Source organism: Sphaeramia orbicularis, chromosome 22, assembly GCF_902148855.1.
Source record: "Sphaeramia orbicularis chromosome 22, fSphaOr1.1, whole genome shotgun sequence".
NCBI lineage: Eukaryota > Metazoa > Chordata > Actinopteri > Kurtiformes > Apogonidae > Sphaeramia > Sphaeramia orbicularis.
In genome coordinates this window covers 759,806-765,511 of record NC_043978.1, presented here as the reverse complement: position 1 = coordinate 765,511, position 5,706 = coordinate 759,806, and the positions used below count along the sequence as shown (strand labels likewise).

Here is a 5,706-nt window from a genome sequence, read left to right as displayed (position 1 = left end):
CCTCCGCCGCGCGCTATTCTGGAGTACAACGCATTACGTCATCACGACTACACCCACAACCAATGTGATTGGTCAGGAGACATAAATAAACCATGACGTACGGCTGACGTCACCACTTCCACTTCTGTGTGCCTTCTCTCATACTAATGAGCCAATGAGCCTCATATCTAAAAGTAATGAAAACATAACTATGTAATGTGCAAAATGTAATGACATATTTTAAACATGACTTTCGCAATTTAGAATTTTTTGTAAATTTGATCATTTTATTTGGAGAATTTCATATACATAAAAATAAATATACCAAAACACACCCACATTTTAAAATCTTCCAAATGGAGCTTGAAAAATATATTAAATCTTTAGAATTTATCTATAACAAAAAAAGCTCTAGCACCCTGGCTATTTATAAACAATTCTTTAAAATAGACTGAACTCTCTGTTGCATTTATTTATTTATTTTTATTAGTTCTTTTTTATATATTTATGTGTTTGTTTGTTTATTTATTTATTTATTTATTTTATACTATTATTTGTCTATTCTGCTTTGTGTCTTTAAATCTATGCATTGTTTTGTTAAACTTATTTGTTCAAATGCGTTTTCCTTTTTGACATCTTGCTGTTTGTTCAAAATGTATGTATTGTATACTCAAATATGTTCAATAAAGTTGGAAAAGAAATCTCTCATACTAATAAGCCCTAACACCCTGGCAATTTATAAAGATTTTTTTTTTTTTTAAATAGACTGAACTTTCTGATTGATTGATTGATTGATTGATTGATTGATGTTAGATATGCTGGGTTTTTTTTGTATACTGTTATTTGTCTCTTCTACTTTGTGTCTTTAAATCTATGCATTATTTTCTTAAATTTATTTGTTCAAATGCTTTTTCTTTTTAACATCTTGATGTTTGTTTGTTCAAAGTCTGTCTTGTATACCTAAATATTTTCAATAAAGTTGAGGGAAAAAAAGAGTAGATGAGAACATCAACAAAAAATAAAATAAAATAAAATAAAATAAAAAGCTCTCATACTAATAAGCACCCTGGCAATTTATAAAGAATTCTTTAAAATAGATTGAACTCTATGATTTATTTATTTGGTTTTTTTTTTTTGTTATTTAGTTAGTTAGTTAGTTAGTTAGATATGTTGAGGTTTTCTATATACTGTTATTTGTCTATTCTAGTTTGTTTTTAAATCTTTGCATTTTTTCTTGAATTTATTTGTTCAAATGCTTTTTCTTTTTGACATCTTGATGTTTGTTTGTTCAAAATCTGTCTTGTATACCTAAATATTTTCAACTAGAAGCACTCGGAGAGCGCAGACCTCCGCCAAGGCTGATCAGTCCCCCCCCCCCCGTGGGCCCCCCCACCCCCGATCACCACCAAAATTTAATGATTTCTTCCTTATCCCATTTCCAACAAACCCTGAAAATTTCATTCAAATCTGTCCACAACTTTTTGAGTTATGTTGCACACTAACGGACAGACAAACAAACAAACAGACAAACAAACCCTGGCAAAAACATAACCTCCTTGGCGGAGGTAATAAAGTTGAGAAAAAAAAAATCTCTCATACTAATAAACACATATAATGATGATGAAGAGCAGGTTTTTCTGGTGTTTTCTTTGATGACACTTGTTGTCTTGTTGATTAATCGATTATTCAAGTTGATTCATCACTGAACACACATTAGGAAACAAAAGGAATGTCTTTATTTCTATTAAGAACCACATAATTAGAATTACAAGAATATTTTGCACTTATTCATGTATCTGTCTTGTACTTCTGATACTGATGGAAGCTATAGTTTCTCTGCTGTGTGTTGATGGAACCTGTGGCACAGATAATATTTCATTTCATTCATTCATTCATTCATTTGTTTTGAGCAGGAAAAAAAATCAAACATCTTTTGTGTACAAGGAACCAATACCAGAGTAAATACATTAATAAATAAAAGTGATCAAGACAAAATAACAACTGCCATGTACACTAGTAATAACAGAATAAATTCAATATGTACTGCTCAAAAAAGGAGTGGGGAGAAGAAGATTTATTCAATCCCACCCCCATCCCACATTTATACAACAGAACACATGACTTTAACTTCTTTAATGGTATAGTAACATCAGTTTAGAGTCCTGATAATGTAAATAACAGATAGAAAACAGATGAAAACTGAAGTAGATTACACTGAGTAACTATGTAAATGATTGTCTGCAGAACTTAGAATACAACTTATAATATCCTGGATCTGTGGAGAAAACATGACAGTGGGTTCTATGTTTATTTATACACTGTTAAAAAAAAACAAAAAAAAACAAAACGGTAATATTACGGCAGCTGGGGTGCCAAAAAAATACTGTAAAATAAGAGAAAATAACCATCTCATAAAAATACGGTAATTTTCCATAACTAGAATATAGTTTTTTGCCCTAACTTTACATGAGATTTTGCATATTTTTTTTTACTTTTTAATATTTAATACAGAATATTTTCATGTATTAAAACAATCCAATTCCCTATAAATATATATATAAATAATTTTCAGTGAGACTCAGTTGTCCAATCCAGTGATAAAAATTGTATTTGGACAGTTTATCAGTGCTTATACATGTTATACGTTCACAAAAATACATTTATTCAACATTTTTGTTGTGAAACCTCCTGTAATTACACAAGATATTTGTCAATTAACAAACAAGTCTGGTTCAACTGACAGAACAAATACTGCTGTTACTGTTAATTGTCAGTAATTTTATGTCATTTTATTATTGTTGTTTTTTCAGAGTATTAAACTTTAAATTAACAGTTTAATCTCATGAATAGAAAAGAAATATTTGTGAAATTATGATACATTTGCAAATGTATTTTAACTGTATCTTTCTGTGAAAAAATTTCTTTTATACAATGAAAATCTTATGGTTATTCACAGTTACAGTTTTTTCATGTTATTTTACATTTGACATGTAAAATCACAGTCTGTTTTTGTCATTTCATTGATATTTTCCTGTATCTTAAACATACTGGAAAAATCTGTCAAATAAACAGTGAAAATTCTGTTAAATTACAGATGTTTTTTTACAGTGTATTGTGGCGGATGTGGACAGCTCAGATGTGCTCCATGTCATGACGTTCTTCAAAGTGTCTCTAATGTGTCCAGTATCACAGACAGAGGGTTGGACGGTGTGTGTTCTGAGCAGGTTCAGGTTCACTCCTCTGTTCTCCATCTGTCTCTTCTTGTGTGACCGGTGCTATTATCTCTGCGTTGTGTTTCTTACTGGTGTGATGTAGAATGGACCCACAGGACACAATGTTGTGACTGGTGGAGGAAACAGTACTCGCACTCCGTTTATTCTGGCAATATGCAAATTAAAACACAATTAGTCCTGACTGTGGTCCAGCCCCAAATTCCTCCCATCACGAAACATTTGAAAAGGGGGAAAACAGAGAAACATACCTGGAAATATGCAAATTAAAATACAATTAGTCCTGATTAGGGATGTAACGATATGAAAATTTCATATCATGGTTATTGTGACCAAAATTATCAGGGTTATCATTATTATCGTGGTATTGTTGAAATTGTGCTCAAAATGTTCAAAAAGTACTGATACATACACTGAAATAAATTAACCAAGTTGTATTTTGAAAAAAAAAAAAAAAAACCCACAACAAAAAAACCCAAATATAATAATAGTCCCAGTGTCCCTTCTGTGTCAGAAACATTCACATATTAACCCTTAGTGGTCTGAGTTTATTATTAATTAAATTATACTCAAATATTTGACATAAAAGCAGATCTTTACAGAGGCGTTTTCTCCGGAAAAGTGCGTTAATCAAACACGGTTATCATGAGAATGTGAATTTAAACGGTAATACTAACCATCTGTAGTTTGACCGTGGTTTATCGTTATACCGGTAATCGTTACATCCCTAGTCCTGACTGTGGTCCAGCCCCAAACTATAATGAAGAAAACAGCGGTTAGCATGCTCTCACACACGCACTTCGTTTATCCATCAAACACATGTACAATCAATTAGTGTCGATACTCAATCTACTTGATTACTAAGTAGACAACAATATAGATACAATTAGATGCCAAAAAGAAACATAAAATCACTTAATAATACTGACTTCTTCCCATTACGAGACATTCAAAAAGGGAAGAGGAAGGGGAGGAACCCGGCTTCATACTGGGGGATTACACAAAGAAGAACAGACATAAACCAACGAAGAAGAGGGCGGAGGACCGGACACAACACAGGACTCCAACTAAAGCAATGCCAGCTAACAACTACGGTAAGTTAAAAGAACAAACAAGAATAATTACACAAATAACATTATTATTCGAATTAATAAACTTATAGTTTGTAAATATCTTGCACAGGGTTAAACACAGAATAAAGTTGTTTAAGTGGTTAATTATAAGTGAAACATGTTCAACAAAGGCAAGAAAGAGAAGCCATTATGTCACTCAATATTTAACTTCACAAACATCAGATTCAGATTCAGAAAATCAAATGAATTGCCCGTATGGGATGAATCAAGTTTTCTGAATCTGAATATGAACCACCAGGGGGCGCTACCGCCAAATTTATCAGGATTTAAAACTACTACAACAACCATGTTCCAATTGCACACACTGTGAGACCGGATAAGTTGAGTTTACTTAAAAAAATGAGAAAACCAGTTGCCTTAAAAAATGTAAGTAATGAGTAATGAAAACTTGAGTGTATTAAACTGAAATGCTTGATTTGAATGGAATTACTATTTTAAGTACAACACACTAAATGCCAAGTTAATTTAACTACAAATTTGTTACAATGTCAGTTGCTTTGTAGAATCATTAGACTGAATTTCATCAGTTCATTGGACTCAATTCCAAATTGATTTAAATCAAAATCTTTTGCAATATAAATTGCTTTGTATAATTATTCAACTTATTATATTGTAGCGTGGAGGGAAGTTAGGCAGGGAGTTAACTCAGTGTAATCTGCCAGTACAGGAAGTGCTTTTAATTTTGCAAGGCATAAAGATTCACTTAGAACAAAACTAACCACAGATGAACAGGAAATCCACTGTTGTTCCTCTGGCTGTGACTCCTGCTGCAGCTGTACAAAAATACAAAAACAAACAAAAAGGACAATAAACACTGACAGACACACATTTATGCTGCGTTCCAGTCCACCTGTAACTGGTGTTTCTCCATCCTTCTACTGGTGTAAATGCTCTGGAATGTTCAGTCAAACCTGGGACTTCCACCCGTGAACTCGTATCAGATCCATGTTCCCCTAGTTCTGAGTTCTGACATCATGTAGCAATGGCGCCCCCCCATGGATGCGGTGTTTATGCAGATTGTTTATTACAACAAAGTATTGCTCCGACATTATTTATCTGTAAATGTTCTGCATAATCAGCAGCTGCTCTAGCGTTAGCTAGTTTTCAGTCCAGTGAGTGTAAGAGTAAATTAATACCAAATACGAATCCAAATAAACAAAGAACATCAAAGGTAGAACAGCTTCTCTGGCCTTCTGCACCGTTTGTCCTCCTCTGTTTCCCTCAAATAAACAAAGAACAAACACCTGTGGGATAGAAATGACTGTAAATGAACAGAACGTACGCTCCACCATGCTGGTTTGTTTACATCTAACTCCCACAATTCCTTGTGCTCAGGCAGTTGGGCGTGACTTGCCTGGAACGTT

The 5,706-nt window shown here is 33.0% G+C and overlaps 1 long non-coding RNA gene across 1 annotated transcript; it reads right to left on the bottom strand.

Annotated features, from left to right (window-relative positions):
• Positions 1-2,990: 2,990 nt before the first annotated feature.
• On the bottom strand, positions 2,991-4,163 carry LOC115414126 (uncharacterized). Its single transcript, XR_003934565.1, has 3 exons — positions 4,139-4,163; positions 3,887-3,964; positions 2,991-3,357 (listed from the first exon to the last, which is right to left on the bottom strand). It is a non-coding gene; the product is annotated as an uncharacterized LOC115414126 (long non-coding RNA).
• Positions 4,164-5,706: the final 1,543 nt, after the last annotated feature.